Source organism: Leguminivora glycinivorella, chromosome 13, assembly GCF_023078275.1.
Source record: "Leguminivora glycinivorella isolate SPB_JAAS2020 chromosome 13, LegGlyc_1.1, whole genome shotgun sequence".
In the NCBI taxonomy this organism is placed as follows: Eukaryota; Metazoa; Arthropoda; class Insecta; order Lepidoptera; family Tortricidae; genus Leguminivora; species Leguminivora glycinivorella.
The window spans coordinates 3,035,472-3,056,336 of NC_062983.1; the positions used below are offsets into that span (position 1 = coordinate 3,035,472).

A 20,865-nucleotide genomic window follows, 5' to 3' on the forward strand; every position below is an offset into this window, starting at 1 on the left:
AAAACACTATTTGTTGCATCTCTAATAATTATCTAGATTTGGGTCAAATTGTCAAAACAGAGGATCAAATCTATGCAGAATGAGTACACATTTTAATTACTTTAACAGTCATTCGTCTCTACGTAGTCTTATAGTCGATTTCTTTGATGCAAAGTCGTGTATGAAGAAGATCGAGTATTACAGAGAGTTACTGTCAAAGTAAAAAGTGTAATCACAGTGCATAGACTGCCATCTCACGACACAGGCTTAAAACTTTTGAACCTCAGTTTTGAAAATATGGTCCATATTCTTAGCTTGATATGTGTTAAAATGACAAATATTAGTATTAACGCTAGCGGAGCGTACCTCAAAGGTGTATCGCCATCTAGGTTACCGTACCTTTTTCTGTATGGTTTTGAGGTGCGTTTTTTTCATAGACTTTATCTGTCTATACGGAGTTGCATATGTCTTTGATGATACAAATAAATCATACATCAGTATCAGAACCAGACCAAACCAGTTAAATAACAAGTTTTAAAATCTGAATTCAACTTTCAAAGTTAGCACTAAACTTGACGAACCTTTTTCGTTTAGTGCAAAAATTCACTCAGTTTTAATTTGCAAAAGCCTTTTACTAAGAAAAAGTATTTGAATTATATTTTGGTAAATTAAATGTAATGTCTGCGAAATATCTATTTTCGGGTTATTCTGCGAAAAACTCGCTATAGACTTTTGGTAACCAAGTTCTAAAAGGAAGAATAGAATAATTTTCGAAGGTTCTGTGAAAGGAAGGCAAAAAGCAGAACAACAAAATTATCCCGCAATGCTTTTAGTCATAAACTATTGTTATGACGATGTCCTTTTTTTGCCTCCTAAAATACTAATATCTTTAGATGTATTCTACAAAGGAATTTTTGATAAATAAATAAATAAATAAATATTATAGGACATTCTTACACAGATTGGCTGAGGCCCACGGTAAGCTCAAGAAGGCTTGTGTTGTGGGTACTCAGACAACGATATATATAATATAATATATAAATAATTATATACATAGAAAACATCCATGACTCGGGAACAAATATCTGTGCTCATCGCATAAATAAATGCCCTTACCGGGATTCGAACCCGGGACCGCGGCGCAGCAGGCAGGGTCACTCACTACCGACTGCGCCAGACCGGTCGTCACGTGATGCCCACTGTAAGAATAAATAGTGAAGAATAATATAGACATATGGTACCTATCTACTGTTAGAGTAAAAACACCAGGATACCACTATTAATTATACAGTTTATTAAACGGAATCTCAAAATACAAGTTCAATGACAAGCTATCTTTAAGTGACGCTCTGAGTCCGTCTGACGCCCAGTTGACAGCGATGCCTAGGGATGGGGACCAGCGACTAGTGATGTCCTTACATTCGCCCATTCTGACCTTGACCTTTCGTCCCGAAGGTCTCTGCTATCCATGCTGCTACTGATGACTGCCGCAGTCAACGCAGCCGAAGCAGGCCGCGCCTCCAACGGGTGGCGGTAGACTTCATCTGTTCATTTGTTCTTTTCTTTTCTGCAAAGTGAACAAGAACTTTGTATACTCCAGCTATACACTCAGGCCCTGGTCCTTTGAAGTGATTAACTCGAGAACCGTTGGAAACGGCCGGTGTAGTTTAAGACTAACTTACACCAAGATATGTAATTGGCCTCATTTTATAGTCGAATCATAGTAATGACATAACTAAACTCAAGATTGCATGACCAGACTAGCCTAGTACAAGTAAGTCAGGTCATTATTTAACAAATCCACAGCCAGTAAGGCTTTAAAACTATTAAGGTGCGATGGTACGAAAAGTACATGTTTTACCGCCATGATCGATACTATATATTAGTCAAATTAATTATGTAAAATAGATGACATCTAGCGGCGGGCAGGTAATTACTGGTGTACAAAACACCATCTAATATTTGCTTGTAAATAACTTCACCCATCAATACATTTCATTTATTTTCAGGCAAGTATTATGCCATTTATGCCTTAAGTTAAGACTTACGTGAGCGGTGCATTCCAAACTAACCAACCGCTCAATATAATAATGATGATTGGCGTCGTTTAAATAGCAAATACATGGAACAAACTCACAGTTGGCTTCGTCACTGTAGGCTGTGAAGCTCCCCACATGCGCAAGAAGGCGTACAACTCGTGAGAGGTTAACATGACACACCCTATGCGTGATCATAGCCACCTTCCAACACAGCACAAGCTCTTGTTAAGAAGCTCTGTAACATACATGGGAAATACTAAGTTCCTTAATGTAACGAGAACGTGATAATTTTTTCTTGGAACTAAGCCAGTAGGTGATAGAATCAGTACAACACAACTGTCGTTCAAGTAACATGATAAGGTTACGAGAAATTAATTTACAATTGGCATAGTAGGTGCTCTCAATTACAGATCCGGCTTACATAGCCGTTAAATAATTTAGTAATAAACAATGACAATCAAGACATTACAAAATATTGTCATGTATTTTTTTTTTTTTTTTTTCATGAATATATATTAAGCAGAATACATGGCTGTTCCTTGGCAGGACCTTTAACAACCGCTGATTATTTTTTTCTATCAACATGATAAAATTAATAAATGGTAATAATCAATGTGTACTAGCCACCAATTTTGCTATAAGACAACACACATTACCATATCAAATCTTCATACGAAAGCCACGGTGATACGGCTTCTTTCGTGGCTGTCAGCGCAACGACCGCAGAAGTTGGCCCTTCATGACAAGGTTGTCGCGCAGCCTGTAGCATGCATTCGTTCAGCTAGGCATTCCGAACAGTTGCTCTCTCCGCTCTATTGGAAACCGTAATTTCACCAGCGACCTCTGGAAAGTATGCATGTAAGTGACCCTTTCAAGGTAACCTTGAGATCATTACTCTTTAAGGTCATAAAACATGCTTTTGACAAACAAGGTCTCAAGCTAACCTCTTAAGGATATACCTCTTAAGGACTATATAACACATGATGGCATCTCTGAAGACCTTCATCACAAATAACAGAAGCAGAACAATCCTCTTAAGGATAGACTATATAGCACATGATGGCGTCTGTAAGACCTACATCACAAATAACAGAAGCAGACCAATCCTCTTAAGGATAGTCTATATAACACATGATGGCGTCTCTAAAGACCTACATCACAAATAACAGAACAGAACTAGCCTCGTAAGGGTAGTCTATATAACATATGATGGCGTCTGTGAAGACCTACATCACAATAACAGAAACAGAACAATCCTCTTAAGGAAAGTCTATGTAACACATGATGGCGTCTATGAAGACCTACATCACAATTAACAGAAACAGAACAATCCTCTTAAGGAAAGCCTATATAACACATGATGGCGTCTCTGAAGACCTTCATCACAAATAACAGAAACAGAACAATCCTCTTAAGGAAAGTCTATGTAACACATGATGGCGTCTCTGAAGACCTTCATCACAAATAACAAAAACAGACCAATCCTCTTAAGGATAGTCTATATAACACATGATGGCGTCTGTAAAGACCTACACCACAAATAACAGAAACAGACCAATCCTCTTAAGGATAGTCTATATAACACATGATGGCGTCTCTAAAGACCTACATCACAAATAACAGAAACAGACCAATCCTCTTAAGGATAGTCTATATAACATATGATGGCGTCTGTAAAGACCTACATCACAAATAACAAAAACAGACCAATCCTCTTAAGGATAGTCTATATAACACATGATGGCGTCTGTAAAGACCTACATCACAAATAACAAAAACAGACCAATCCTCTTAAGGATAGTCTATATAACACATGATGGCGTCTGTAAAGACCTACACCACAAATAACAAAAACAGACCAATCCTCTTAAGGATAGTCTATATAACACATGATGGCGTCTGTAAAGACCTACATCACAAATAACAAAAACAGACCAATCCTCTTAAGGATAGTCTATATAACACATGATGGCGTCTGTAAAGACCTACATCACAAATAACAAAAACAGACCAATCCTCTTAAGGATAGTCTATATAACACATGATGGCGTCTGTAAAGACCTACACCACAAATAACAAAAACAGACCAATCCTCTTAAGGATAGTCTATATAACACATGATGGCGTCTGTAAAGACCTACATCACAAATAACAGAAACAGACCAATCCTCTTAAGGATAGTCTATATAACACATGATGGTCCGTCTCCAAAGACCTGCATCACAAATACCAGAACAGAACTAACCTCGCAAGGATAGTCTATATAACACATGATGGCCCGTCTCCAAAGACCTGCATCACAAATACCAGAAACAGAACTAACCTCGCAAGGATAGTCTATATAACACATGATGGCCCGTCTCCAAAGACCTGCACCACAAATACCAGAACAGAACTAACCTCGCAAGGATAGTCTATATAACACATGATGGCCCGTCTCCAAAGACCTGCATCACAAATACCAGAAACAGAACTAACCTCGCAAGGATAGTCTATATAACACATGATGGCCCGTCTCCAAAGACCTGCACCACAAATACCAGAACAGAACTAACCTCGCAAGGATAGTCTATATAACACATGATGGCCCGTCTCCAAGACCTGCATCACAATTACCAGAAATAGAACTAACCTCACAAGGATAGTCTATATAACACATGATGGTCCGTCTCCAAAGACCTGCATCACAATTACCAGAAATAGAACTAACCTCACAAGGATAGTCTATATAACACATGATGGTCCGTCTCCAAAGACCTGCATCACAATAATAGGTCTTATGCACATGGTCCGCCTCCTAAGGCCTGCATTGCATAAACAGAACTACTTAAGAAACAATAATCAAAGTGCTAAATGTATAGCAGACATTAAAGTAATCATTATAATTATGACTCACACTTTAAGTGACGGAAATCACTTCATTTTTACTTGTGGATATCACATTAGTTACACTACCATGGATACCACAAGATTCAGGTACAATGTGCTTATATATCAGGAAACCCTGTGAACAGAATATATTATTAACATCATGTAAAGGCAACACAACTCGGTTCTTAATCCGGCGTGTATATATGCAATGGCAACTCGGTTCTTAATTTGAGAGTAATAGCACAAGCACAACTCGGTTCTCAATTTGAGAGTAATAGCACAAGCACAACTCGGTTCTCAATCCGGCGTGCATATATGTGATGACAACTCAGTTCTTAATCTGAGACTAATAAGGCAAACCACAACTCGGTTCTTAATCCGGCGTGCAACTTGTCTTATTTTTCCCGTGCCCCTAAGGTAACACGCTTACTATATATACCATTATTGAAATACATTCCAGTCAACCAAGAATAATCTTATGGCACTTGGCTTGACTTATCGAGGTTTCACTACATTCAAATAATGTAATATTTTATCTATCATTGTTCACTTACCAAATGGTTCTTGACAAAGGTATTTATATATCATCATCAGGCATGGTGCATAAGCTTATTGATTAAACCATCAGGCTTGCCAGACAATGCTTCAAAAGACACACTAGAGAGGTGCTCCAGCTGTAGGTATATGTGCAATTTAAAGCACAACATTATCCATATAGCTGCCACCTGCACAACTACATAATTTTGTTAGTTGTGTTAATACTATGCATATGCAAGAATACTTAGTACAGGTTAATGGGTTTTTATAACAAAATATCATTATTTTTGATTCTTGCAAAAGTCACAAACATGTAAAATATATATATTCTTGTGAAATCAAGAAGCAATAGAAGTGTATAGTTATTTTTATATTTCAAGGAACAGAACATATTAAAAGTAGACAATACTTGTCAACTTCAAACGGTAACCTGTTTGTCATGCTTCGGTTCGGAAACATTCCTTCGCAGTGAAGTGGTTAAAATTATTAGAAGCTCCAATTAAGTTATTTACCTCAGATTATTGCACATCTTTACAAAAACTTAACTGATTGGCATGTTTCAAGCCCAATTCCAAATCAAACTGATTTGTTGTAACAGACAAGTATAGCATGTAGACCGTTAAAGTCCATCGGGTCTATAAATATCAAAATCTCTTACCATTAGCTATGACAAATTTTACCAGTGTCATAAATAGTTCAATAGATATCCAGTTTGGTGTTTCCAGCTTTTAGCAAGATTTAACCTCAGGAACTTCTGGAATCATGCCTTATCAATGCAAGTATTTTCAACTTATGGTCAATAGTCTCCGGATTACCGGCAGGCAACTACTGTAATCAATAAATTAATCTGGAAAGGAATGTAATTTAAAGAACAAATTATATCACTGTCAATGCATTAAATGGACACTGGACTATGTCATGATAATAAATGTTCCAAGTGTCTGTCTAGGTAATATATTTGTCTTTGGTTCAATTTAGAACATGATTACATTGATTACATTTCTTGTCAAAAATGTTTGCAATGCTAAACCAGCATTATTATAAACAAAACAGCATCAACAATACACTATACTTCAGTGCTATGCCCTTAACACACATTATGGTTTTACAAAGATGCATAATTAACCTCATCAAAATATTATTATGTTAATATTATTATTATTTTATCAACATTTTTGATGAATTTGTGCCATGTAATATAGCAACATGTTTCCTCATTTAGAAAAATGCAAGATCATACAGAGTTTATATGCATAAGAATGTCACTAAGACAGATTTCAAAATACAGTCCCCGGTAAAGTGACAAAACTTATAGTAACAAAAGAGTTGTCAAAGTTTTCTTATGCTTATTTACTCATCCATTATACTAACCTGTAGTGAATTTAAAATGTATTTACTGTCAGCATACTTACATAAGCCAGATGCAATGGCACAATATTATTGAGTAGGATAAATACCTTATTCCATGTCATTCCGGACAAACTTATTTTTAATATGACAAATAGGGCAAGATAATGATCATCTCTCTTTGTAGATCATTAAACCCATAAAGTCACATGTTATAAGGAATCATTTAGGTGCCATTTAGATTGAAACTTATCTTATATTCTGTTTCACTGTGACACCGTGACAATTGTCAATATATCACAAGTAGGTTCAATATGTATTAAGTATTCTGAAACATATCTGGAAGCACAAAAACACAACACACAAGTGAGCTAATGATTATTCACTACTGCAGCCCCTCTATATATACTGGTAATACTCTTTGCCCGGAGCAATTGTGAATGACAACTTGGATGTGGTTAGCATCTCACCGTCCATGACTTACTGTGGTACTTATTGTGATACATTTTGTGAGTATATAAAAGTATTAGTATCTTCAACATGTACATAATTAAGTTGATCTGAAAGAAAGAAACACAACACAGGCTACTATAGTGGATGTTGATAATTTCAGCCCCAGAGCACTGTGTTTGGATCACTTTTACTTCCGATTTCACACTCATTATGATCAAATATTACTCCAAAGTGTGAATATCTCGTAAACTGCAATGGATACTTTTAACTGTAGTATATGGTGCTAGTGTCTTTACTCGTCGAATCAGATCGACTGGTGTTAATTAAATACTGTTGCACAACAATAAAAGGTTATGAGCGCGGCGCGAGAATGATGACATTGTCAATTTCGGACAAATTACATAGTACGGGCGTATATGGGTAACTTAATATCGCGCTTCTGAAACTGTTAGAGTAAAAACACCAGGATACCACTATTAATTATACAGTTTATTAAACGGAATCTCAAAATACAAGTTCAATGACAAGCTATCTTTAAGTGACGCTCTGAGTCCGTCTGACGCCCAGTTGACAGCGATGCCTAGGGATGGGGACCAGCGACTAGTGATGTCCTTACACTACATTGCATGACCTGCTTTACATTGCATAAGTCGCTCTACTACTGTAATACCTACTCTTTTAAACTTAAGTGGGTATTTTTCTGTTTATATTTCAACGGGAAAATTATCGCATAATGATTTTTTCTTATTGTTATAAATTGTAAATGGGCTTACTCTTGGCCACAGACTAGCCAAAGGCAAAGACGTGGCCTACGATGGAGTGAGCTCGCCCAGAAGGTGCCAGTTCACCCTTGATTTGAAAGTTGCCAGCTTATTCTAGTCTTGGGTGTTATTGTGAAGGTTGAATATGCAATCGACTCATGCTTGACCAAATTTAAGTTTGGAACCTCAGTTGTCTATGTGCAGACTTTTGAGTTTTCAAACGACACTCTTTTGACAGGACTCATGATGTAAACATGTTTGTGTAAAATATATATTAATAAATTATAAATAAATAACGTTCGGATAAACCAAAGTGCCTTCCTATTGTTCCAAGGACCTCCTGTGGGAATTTCCACAGGTTATGGCCCATACGCAACATTAAGGAACATTGTGTTTAAAGCTAGGAAGTGTTTGTATTTTTTCAGCATTATTTAGTCAGCTTTCGTACGGCGAGAATAACGTTAGCAACCACAGTTGTTGACAACATAACCTTAGCAACGAGAGTAACATCATAGTTAAAGAAAAAAATCGTAAGTAAACTACATCATGGACAGCAAGGACAACATAAAGACTTTGAAATTAAATACGAATTATTCTAATTGGAGAAAACTAGCTAAATTATTTCTGGATGCAAAAGGAATTGGAGCCGATGATAAAGGTAAAGACGCAAAAACTAAATACTATATTTTAAATTCAATAGATGAAAATATTTTACATTATGTGATTAATTGCTCAACCACAAAGGATATTTTTGAAAAATTAGATATTGTCTTCAATTACAAAATGGAAAAAGACAGTCACCTCAGAGTTATAGAATTTTATAACTACAAATTTACTGGAGATATACTTCAAGATATTAGCAAATTGCAAAATATGTGTTTTGAACTAGAATCTACCGCAAATAAAATAAATGATGACATGCTTATACAAAAGATTTTGACCATTTTACCTTCAACATTAAATTACTTCAGGACTGTATGGGAGGTAACTCCGAAGTCTGACCAAACCATACATACTTTGATCGAACGAATTCAAAAAGAACTTAAGCTTGTTGAAAATAATTATTCAATAGTAGTCAATTCAGATATAAATCACCAAACAGAGGAAGCAATGAAAAGCAATGAAAGAATTTGTTTTAATTGTAACCAACGAGGGCATATTGCGAGATTCTGTAATAATAAAAAATGCACTATATGCAATAAAAGTGGCCACACTTCCAGTGAATGTTTTTCTACAAAGGTATGTAGGAAATGTAACAGGAAGGGACACATTAAAAAATTTTGTCGCACTTTTAGTCTGGTGAGTGAACAACTGAAGCATACAACTAGTATTAGAGCCATTATTGATTCGGGTGCATCCTCTCACATGTTCTATAATAATGATGTCATTAACTCCACAGAAAATGTAAATGTAGAAATAAGATGTGCTAATGCAGAGAACCTCGTCGCACAAGCCATAGGTACAGTAAAAACAAATGGTTTTGAACTGGAAGATGTACTACATGTTCCTGCAATTTCTAGAAACCTGATATCTGTAAGTTCAATCACTGATCATGCAGCTTCTGTACTCTTCGTTGGAAACAAGGTAACTGTAAAGAAATATAATCGCATTATTCTTACGGGATATAAAACTAGAAACGGTCTTTATGAAACAGAATTTTCTGCTAACACTGTTCGCGAGGTTTTGCTTTCTGAGAACGGCGATATTTGGCATCGTCGGCTAGGTCACGTATCGGATGTGCCGCGTCTAGCTAAACTGGTGAACGGTATCAAAATTGGGGGGAACATAAAGAAAACTTTTGTGAAATATGCATTAAAGCAAAAATGACTAGAAAACCTTTCAAAAATAATAGAATTAAAGCAAAATTTCCTTTAGAAATTATCCATACGGACATTTGCGGTCCGATAGAAATTCCCACTTGGGATAATAAAAAATATTTTATTACTTTTTTGGATGACTTTACACATTTTTGTGTTGTCTACTTAATTACTTTTAAAAGTGAAGCCTTTGATAAAATAAAACAGTTTGTGACTTTAGCGGAGAACCATTTCAATACAAAAGTTAAGAAAATCAGATGCGACAACGGAAAAGAATACTCGAACAATAACCTAATGTCTTGGTGCAGCTCTAAGGGCATAATTATGGATCTAACAATACCCTACACTCCTCAATTAAATGGAAAAGCAGAGCGATTAAATAGAACCTTGTTAGAACGAACGAGAGCATTAATATTCGATGGTCGAGTTCCAAATTATCTATGGGGTGAAGCTCTTATAACTGCAAGTTTCTTAATCAATAGAAGTCCTACCGAAGGCAAAGACAAAACTCCAGCAGAGATGTGGTTTGGCATCAAACCTGATGTATCACATGTAAGACGTTTTGGTTCAACAACTTTTTATAAAATAAACTCTGGTGTACGAAAGCTAGATGTCAGATGCAAAAAAACCGGCCAAGTGCGAGTCGGGCTCGCGCACAAAGGGTTCCGTAGCAGCAAACCAAAATTACAGTTAAATCAACCTATCTCAAAAACTATAAGAGATACTTTGATCAAACCAAAAATCGTTGAAAGAGTTAATTAGCATGCATCACCTCTATTTTTTTTAGAATTTTATACCCCGTAGTTATAAAAATAGAGGGGGGGGGACATACTTTTTACGACTTTGAGAGCTGATATCTCAAAAACCGTTCACTTTAAGAAAATTGTTTTTTAGAAAACTTTATATCATTTTAAAAGACCTTTCCATTGATACCCCACACGGGTATGTACATCGAAAAAAAAATTTTCATCCCTCAGTTACATGTATGGGGGGCCCCACCCCCAATTCTTTTTTTTACTATTTAGTGTCATAATTTTGTAGCGGTTCATACAACACATATTCCCATCAAATTTCATCACTGTAGTACTTATAGTTTCCGAGTAAATCGGCTGTGACAGACGGACAGACGGACAGACGGACATGACGAAACTATAAGGGTTCCGTTTTTGCCATTTTGGCTACGGAACCCTAAAAAGGGAATCCTGATTGGCTATATCAGGAATGGTTACAAAATATGGGTGGATGAAACAAAAACAATTGTAAGAGCGAGGGATGTAAGAATAAATGAAGATGAGCAAGGTATATATACAAATGAAGAAAATGATGAAACTATTAGAGGTCTTTGGACAATCAACGAAGAAACTGAAGAGACAGTTAGGGAAGGCACAACACAAAATGAAGATCAAATAAACAGGCAGGAAGAAAATCAGGTCAGAAGAGTCAACAGTAATGAAGGTCGAGAAGGAGGTTCATCAAGAAGAGTTGGAGGAAGTAGTAATATAGAGAAGAGTCGAGAAGGTGATGTGTTAAAAAGAAAAGTAAGAAGTAGAAATGCAGAGAATGTTCGAGAAGGTGTTATTCATTTAAGAAGATTAGGAAGCGAAACAAGTGAAGATGAAACAAAAGATGAAACAAAAGAAGATGAAACAAAAGAAGATGAAACAAAAGAAGGTGAAACAAAAGAAGATGAAACAAAAGAAGATGAAACAAATGCAATCGAAACAAATGAAGGCGAAATAAATGATGGCGAAACAAATGAAGGTGAAATAAATGAAGGCGAAACAAATGAAGATAAAACAAAAGACAATGAAATAGAAACAATTGAAGAAGAAGAAAATAATGAAGTATTTTATGATGGGAATGAAGAATTTTTTGATAATGAAGAAGTTGAAAATCGAGTTGGAAGTATTGAAAATCAAAATATTGATAGTGATGTTAATCAAAATAGAAGAGTTCAACCTGCTAGAGACCGCAGATTACCTGATAGATATAAAGATTATTTAATGAATTATGATACTGAAGCTTCAATGTTAACTTACGAGGAGGCAATAGAATCAAAAGAAAAGGATAAATGGAAAAAGGCAATAAAAGAAGAAATTAAATCACTTGAAGAAAAAAGGACGTGGTCATTTGTGGATGAACAGGAAGCAAAAGGAAGAAAATTAGTTACTAGCAAGTGGATTTTTACAGTAAAGTCTGATGGCAGATATAAAGCCAGACTAGTTGCAAGAGGCTTTCAACAAAAGTACAAAATAGATTATGACGAGACGTACAGTCCGGTAGTTAATAGTACGTCTTTAAGAATCTTACTATCTATTGCAGCGGCAAAAGGGTTAAAAATAAAACAGTTTGATGTGAAGACAGCCTTTTTACATGGAGACTTGAAAGAATGTATATACATGAAGGTACCCAAAGGCTATAGCAACAAAGAAGGCAAAGTATGCAAACTAAACAAGAGCTTATACGGTCTGAAACAAGCTCCACTAATGTGGAATATTAAGTTTACAGAGTTCTTAATAAAGATGGGGTTCAAGCAGATGAAACTTGATCAATGCATTTTTGTTATGGAGGGTGAAAGGAAGATTATTCTTGCGGTATATGTCGATGATGGATTAGTTCTTGGAGAGAAAGAAGAAGATCTAGTGTACATAATAGAAAGAATTAGAAAGGCTTTTGAACTAAGAGTCTTAGATGAAGTCACCAATTACATTGGTTTGGACATTAAGCAAGATGAAAATGGGATTAAAATTTTTCAGAAAACATACAGTGAGAAAATCATTAAGAAATTTAACCTAAACAATGCCAAAGAATGTAAATGTCCAACAATTCTGATAGAACAGCATCCGTCAGTAAAGGTTGATACTAAGTCTCATGAGCTTTACCGAGAGATGATAGGGTCATTGTTATATCTTTCGAATAAAACGCGACCAGACATTAGTTTTCAAGTGGGTTATTGTTCGAGGCATCAAAATTCTCCAAATTTAAATGATTTGAATAATGCTAAGACAATTTTGCGATTCCTGAAAGGCTCAACAGAAAAAGGGATTCACTTTAATAAAGATGATAAAGTACTCAGGGGTTATTGTGATTCGGATTTCGCGGGAGATCCAGACACTAGGCGCAGCACTTCTGGTTTTGTGATTTGGCTGAATGGTGGACCAGTGGCATGGAGCTCAAGAAAACAATCAGTAGTCGCACTGAGTAGCACAGAAGCAGAATTCATAGCAGCAGCAGAATGTTGTAAAGAACTACTATTCATAAGGGATCTGATTTTTGAGATAACCAAGGAAAAACTAGAAGTTGAGATGAGAGTAGATAATCAATCTGCAATTTGGCTTATGAAAAAAGGAATCATGGGGAGAAGAAGCAAACACATAGACGTAAAATACTATTACCTAAAAGAGAAAATTGACGAAAATCAGATTACAGTTAAATACTGTCCGACGGGATCACAGCTGGCTGATATACTAACTAAAAGTTTACCGGCTGTAAAGTTTGAAAAATGTCAACGAAGATTAGTGTTTTAGTGATATTGTGGCTAAAATGAGTCATTGAGTGTAGTATAAGTGCGGGCTAAAGTGAACGTTAATTATTTTTCGGCTCATGTCGGGGTTTGTTTATAATAATCGTAGTATGTAAGTTTTTTATAGGGTGTGTAAAAATAATACAGGAATGTGTATTGAAAGAAAACTTAAGGATTCTGGAAGCATGAAATAAAGTTAGAATTAAGGGGGTGCTTAATAATGATTCACTTAAGGGGGTGTAAGTGTACTAATGGTAAGTGAATCAATATAAAAGCAACCAACAAACCAACTTGAAAAAAAGAGTAAAACCACACATTCATTTAATAATTATTATTTACACAAATAATATTGTTCTGAAGTTATCCTTAAGTATTTTTTCTAAATTTTATTTATTCCAAATATTATTATAATTTCTAGTATTTTAGTATTTGTTTTAGAGAAGGGGAGGATACGTAAATTTTATAATCGAATATGTATTTGGCAATTAGTAATGATGTATCGAGCGGTGGAGAATAAAGATAAGTATGAGTCGAGAGGTGGAACAAATAAGGGAGATAGATGTAGTTAATTTATATATTAGTAGTGATGTATCGAGTGGGAGAATAAAGATAAATATAAAGCGAGATGTAGAATAATAAACTGTTTATTTATATATTTGTAGCGATGTATCGAGTGGGAGAATAAAGAATAATATGAGGCGAGAAGCTGAATAATTAACTACTTATTTATATATTAGTAGTGATGTGTCGATTAGTGGGAGTTTATATTATATGAGAGTACATGTAGATATGTACTAATTAATATTTGATGATAATGTTTTTGAAACCTTTTGTTTTTTGGTAAACTAATGTGATGAAAGTTTTTGAAATATTGTTCTGGAAATGAGATTGTGGCCTTTTAAATAAAAGTTGTAAAGTATTAGATAAAAGTTGTAAAGTATGTACTAACGCTTCAAGCAGAGTCGATTGAGGGGGTGTGTTATTGTGAAGGTTGAATATGCAATCGACTCATGCTTGACCAAATTTAAGTTTGGAACCTCAGTTGTCTATGTGCAGACTTTTGAGTTTTCAAACGACACTCTTTTGACAGGACTCATGATGTAAACATGTTTGTGTAAAATATATATTAATAAATTATAAATAAATAACGTTCGGATAAACCAAAGTGCCTTCCTATTGTTCCAAGGACCTCCTGTGGGAATTTCCACATTGGGATTTATATATCGATATAATTCTTCTTTCTTGGTATTTCTTCCAGTAATTATGTCAACAGAATTTGATGTAAACAGCCGTTGCACAATTTGTGGAATCAAATTCGATGACAACTTATTGACGAAAGAAAAAACATTCCCGGCCCATTTCGTCATCATCATCATCAGCCAGAGAGCGTCCACTGCTGGACGAAGGCCTCTCTAAAGAATCGCAAAGCGATGTTCTTTGGAGGGAAATATCATAGTCGCCGCGCTTGGCAGGCGGGTTGGCGACCGCAGTAGCTGTGAATACATCCTCGACGGACGCTGCTGCCCATCCGTCGGTTTTATTTTATTTATCCCTTTGTCGCCTCTTACGAAACCCACGGCCCACGGGAGGTGATGGGGTGGTACTATTTTCAGCCTGCACCACACAGCAAACCCATTTCGTAAGTACCATAATATACAGAGTGGGGCCTGTAACAAAGGCGAAGAATTGAACTGTAGGCTATTCTCACTATACTGATCAACATTTGTTCAGTGACTTTTAAAAATTATGAAGTCTTTAAATTTTTAATTTTTCATACAAAATAAATATTAGCTTCAATGTACGCCATTATTGTTGTCATTGACGTTGTCTGTCACACTTTAGACTTAACAAAATTCGCAATACACCTCTTAGAAAAAACTTTCAATGGTGATAAAAATCAAAATACAAGTTATTTTTAAAAGTCACCGAACAAATGTTGATCAGTATAAGGAGAATAGCCTAGAGTTCAATTATTCGCCTTTGTTACAGGCCCCACTCTGTATGTACTTAGTATTATAGTATGAATTTTCTGAGATGAACTTTTCGCTTTAGCCGTAATCTGTTAAACAAAGGCCTTTGTGTCTATTGTCCACGGCGGCTAGCTCCCGTTTAAACGGCACGTGCTATAGTCTCAGTGTGGTTAAAAAGCAACTATCATGATAGTAATAAGGTTCAAATCCATAAAAAGCCCTTTCGAAGATAACACGTTTTGTCATCTTCAAAAAAAGTTACCTGCATACTGCAAACTGTTTAATAAAGAACCTTATTGCTATCATGATAGTTGCTTTTTAACTACACTGAGACTTTAGCACGTGCTGTGGAAACGGGAGCTAGCCGCCGTGGACAATAGACACAAAGGCCTTTGTTTAACAGATTACGGCTAAAGCGAAAAGTTCATCTCAGAAAATTCATACTATAGTTTTCAGTGTGACATCAAACTATTGTCTTTGTGACAAGGTACAAAACGGGGGCAACAGGTTCAACAACAGAACCCCAAAATCCCGTTGAGTGGCACTCCGCTTTGCTCATTCTATCAGTTTATTTAAATCCGCCGTCGCAATGTGACTGGAATAAATCGCAGGCCTCTGTTCATAACTAGTGACAATCGTTGACGCTACGTGGCGCTCGAAACGCAATCTGGCTCTGTCACGCCACTACAGAAGAGAGAAAGAGAGCTAGCTATAATACGCTTACCAAGCATAAGGGATTGTGACAGCTAGGGACTGTTCACAACAGTCTTTGAAACAGGTGTTGTTTATTGCTTTATCAACCTTGTTTCGGGTTTTGGTAACTTGTTTTACTTTTTATAAGACAATTTTCATGGAACTCAATTTTCGTCAAGCTCTTGTCACTCAATCAGTCAACAAAATTTGCATCCTAATGATTATTTAAGAATTTATCAATCAGTTTTCTCGGGTGTCGTAGAAATTGACTGTGGGATCTGGGTTCAATCGTAAAGGTTTCGGTGGCAACCTGTCACGGTAATGTGGCATTTTTGTTTTCCTTCGACCGCTAATTGTTAAAAGTAACACTGAAACTTCAGCAGCTTCATGTTCTGTGTATGGTCATTTTCAAAATATGGGACTCCCCAATTAGCGTAAGTTGTTGTAAAAATTAACTCACTGTCAGTTTTGCGACGATAATTAAGCATGAAATTTCAATAAAAATATTGTTTTTGCGCAAACTATGGGTGCTAAGCGGCGATATACATACTTAAATATATAAATACATACTTATATACATAGAAAACATCCATTACTCAGGAACAAATATCTGTGTTCATCACACAAATAAATGCCCTTACCGGGATTCGAACCCAGGACCGCGGCTTAGCAGGCAGAGTAACTACCGACTGAGCCAGACCGGTCGCCAATTATGAAACAATCAAACATGTATTACTCAGAAAAACCGAAATAAATTACACATATGAAAGAAAAAGAATTTATTTCGGTTTTAATTTAAATACATAGTAGTGTGACTACTTTAAGACAGCACAAGTTGAAATATTTTCAATAGATTATGATTTAACTTGTGTTCATTAGAATTAACCGAAATATAGTATTAATATCGTGTTTTTGTTGTAGGTATATCACAGATATGATATAATAGAACAATTATATTCACCGATTATCAGCGGAAACAAAAAAAAAACCAATTTAAAAGTAGCAAATGTCTGCCTTGGGTGAGACCCAAGGCAGACATTTTCCACTTTTAAATTAATTCTAAGCCTAGTGACATCGATTGCAGACGTTTCTGCTAATCAGAAGTTAAAAAAAAAAAACAATTCAAAACACTGCTCAAATACCTACAGTATGAAAATACAAGATGTCGCAATATACTTACCACTTTTCAGTTACCGTCTTTATTTCATCAGTCCCAACATAAACAATATCCCCAAGCAAAATAAATCAAAAAGTTTTTCGGCAAAGATGTCGCGTCCTCATGTAAAATGTATGGGGTCTGTATGGAATTACGAGTACACATCAAAAAGGCCTTTGACGCCGAGATGCGGGTATTCATAGTTGATAAGGATATTATGTATTATGTGAAGGATGTAATAACATCTTTACTAGTTATATCGTTATTTTATTTACTGTTTTACGGTTTGATTGGGTATTTGGGGGAACCAACAACTTAGGAAATTGAAATTGATTAAAGGCTGAAAAATTATCAAATAAAAGTGCCAGTCTGGACTCTTTAATGAGGCCTTTGTCATTTTTAGGGTTCCGTGCCAAAAAGGTACAACAGGAACCCTTATGGTGCAACTCTGTCCGTCTGTCTGTGCGTCTGTCACACTGTTAAATATCTCGAGAACTACTTATGCTATCGATATGAAATTTGGAATAGTTATAAACATTGTGAACCTCTACAAGTTGAAAGTATTTTTTTTTTTAATTAATTAATATAACTGATACAAAATGGCCAAAATGAAACTGGGGCAAACTGAACATTTCAAGTAACTAGGTCAAGTGGGGTATCGTTAAAAAGAGATTAAATTGTACATATCAAAACTATTTTTTATAATTTTTTGGTTGTGCAAAATAAAAATGTTTTTTGAAGGAAAATGTACAAAAAAATACCTCCGAAGTTTACCAACATAAATTTATGAAATTTTCACCAAACATGGCTATTATAATGAATATTACAGGAAAAATAAAATCGTACACGTATCTTGAAAACTTTTTATTTTATTTATAAAAAACCTTTCAGATTTACATTGTCAATTTCAACACCCTTGCGGGTGTTTATTGTACCTGTATTTTTAAACAAAATAACAACGAAATTACCTGCTTTCAAATAGAGGCAAAATGGTTAAAATCGGTTCACGCAATAAACAATTATTCCATAAAAATCATCTTCCATACTAGCTCGCGCGCATTAGTTTACTCAATTTGCCGATAGATGTCGCTGTACGTTGAACGCTCATTTCCTACATCGCGTTTTTCCCGATATAATGAGGTTGGTTCAGGAGCGTCCTTGCGACATGTCGTAAGTCGTAAACTATTGAAGTCGAATAGTCTAGATTTTATTTGGACGTTGTCTAACAATAAAATTGTAAATTAAAATATTACTTGTTATGTGGGACATTGAGTCTTGAGGGATTTAGTCAAATCTGTAGAGTTCTATGAATAACATTTTGATGATTCAACTATTGAAAGTTTGTACGGAACCCTCGGTGAGCGAGTCCGACTCGCACTTGACCGGTTTTTTTTTATTACAGTGCACGCACTTTTTGACCGATCGGTCTGGCAATAGTCGGTAGATACGCTGCCTGCTAAGCCGCCGTCCTGGGTTCGAATCCCGGTAAGGGCATTAATTTGTGTGATGAGCACAGATATTTGTTCTTGAGTCATGGATGTTTTCTATATACTATATATAGCTTACACATATATTTACTCGAAGAGCATTAACCCTTATTCCATCATTACGAAACCCACGGGACGGGAGGTGATGGGGTGGTACTATTTTCAGCCTGCACCACACAGCAAACCCATTTCGTAAGTACCATAATATACAGAGTGGGGCCTGTAACAAAGGCGAAGAATTGAACTGTAGGCTATTCTCACTATACTGATCAACATTTGTTCAGTGACTTTTAAAAATTATGAAGTCTTTAAATTTTTAATTTTTCATACAAAATAAATATTAGCTTCAATGTACGCCATTATTGTTGTCATTGACGTTGTCTGTCACACTTTAGACTTAACAGAATTCGCAATACATTACCTCTTAGAAAAAACTTTCAATGGTGATAAAAATCAAAATACAAGTTATTTTTAAAAGTCACCGAACAAATGTTGATCAGTATAAGGAGAATAGCCTAGAGTTCAATTATTCGCCTTGTAGGGTAAGCGACCAGGAGGTAAGACAAACGCCAATGTCAACGTGTATATTTATTAAAGATAGGTACTTAGGTATAGGTACATTGCATACATGGCAGGTCAATCAAACTGGTAGGTACTTCCTAGCTACGGAAAACCTTATAGCGGCGGGCAAGGTTGAGCTCATCCACTATAGGTGCAAAGAGCCAAGGGACAGTCTGTGAACCTATCGCCAAGGCACTAGCTACGACCTAGGGTGGATCGGGAGAAGACTGCAGGTGGGCTATCGAACTCCCGAGCCAACGAGACTCGCCAAAGGACAGTCGGAGAACCTATCGCTATGGCAGTCGCTAGCTAACTCATTTGATGCGGCGCGGACGCAGCCTTTTATTTGATTCGTTCGGCTCGCGCAGATCTTCGGGCGCGCTCGGCGGCTCGTTGCTGTGACGCGCTCAAGGTCGCGCGCGGTTATAATTTGTCTTGTTACATTCTCCCCCTCTGGTACTCGGTAACGTCCCGTAAGAGTACCAGAATCCATAGTGTTACATTCTCCCCCTCTGGTGCTCGATGACGTCCCGTGAGAGTACCAGGATCCATAGTGTTACATTCTCTACCTCTGGTGCTCGATAACGTCCCGTAAGAGTACCAGAATCCATAGTGTTACATTCTCCCCCTCTGGTGCTCGATGACGTCCCGTGAGAGTACCAGGATCCATAGTGTTACATTCTCTCCCTCTGGTGCTCGATGACGTCCCGTGAGTATACCAGGATATTAGGATCTGTGTCACGATGTCTGAGATCTTCACCAATTTCGTCGATATGAGAGGGTGTTCATCAACCCTCCCCCTGGAGTGAAGGTGGTTCAGTAGTACATTGAGAACAACTGCAATGTCACTGTGAAATCCTTTGCTGACGTCTTCACAGTATTTTGTTACTACCCTCTTTGTAGTTGATACGTCGTTTGCCTCCTTATTTATTTCGCGTAGTCCCATTTTATGTGTAGAGTACTTTAGAAAAATAATGTAGGGTAGATGCAACTTCTTCTTAACAAGAGTGGGTAGTTGACAAAATTGAGCTTGTTAACTCATGATGTAGAAAACCAAGGGACAGTCTCTGAACCTGTCGCCAAGGGACCTAACGAGCCTGGGAGAAGACTGCATGTGGGCTATCGAACTCCCAGCTCAACGTGACTCGCCAAAGGACAGTCTGTGAACCTATCGCTAAGGCGGCCGCTCGCTAACTCATTTGATGCGGCGCGGACGCAGCCTTTTATTTGATTCGTTCGGCTCGCGCAGATCTTCGGGCGCGCTCGGCGGCTCGTTGCTGTGACGCGCTCAAGGTCGCGCGCGGTTATAATTTGTCTTGTTACAGCCTTTGTTACAGGCCCCACTCTGTATGTACTTAGTATTATAGTATGAATTTTCTGAGATGAACTTTTCGCTTTAGCCGTAATCTGTTAAACAAAGGCCTTTGTGTCTATTGTCCACGGCGGCTAGCTCCCGTTTAAACGGCACGTGCTATAGTCTCAGTGTGGTTAAAAAGCAACTATCATGATAGTAATAAGGTTCAAATCCATAAAAAGCCCTTTCGAAGATAACACGTTTTGTCATCTTCAAAAAAAGTTACCTGCATACTGCAAACTGTTTAATAAAGAACCTTATTGCTATCATGATAGTTGCTTTTTAACTACACTGAGACTTTAGCACGTGCTGTGGAA

The 20,865-nt window shown here is 36.6% G+C and overlaps 1 long non-coding RNA gene across 1 annotated transcript; it reads right to left on the reverse strand.

Moving 5' to 3' along the window:
- Positions 1-1,959: 1,959 nt before the first annotated feature.
- LOC125232788 lies at positions 1,960-3,112 on the reverse strand. Its single transcript, XR_007177781.1, has 2 exons — positions 2,675-3,112; positions 1,960-2,253 (listed from the first exon to the last, which is right to left on the reverse strand). It is a non-coding gene; the product is annotated as an uncharacterized LOC125232788 (long non-coding RNA).
- Positions 3,113-20,865: the final 17,753 nt, after the last annotated feature.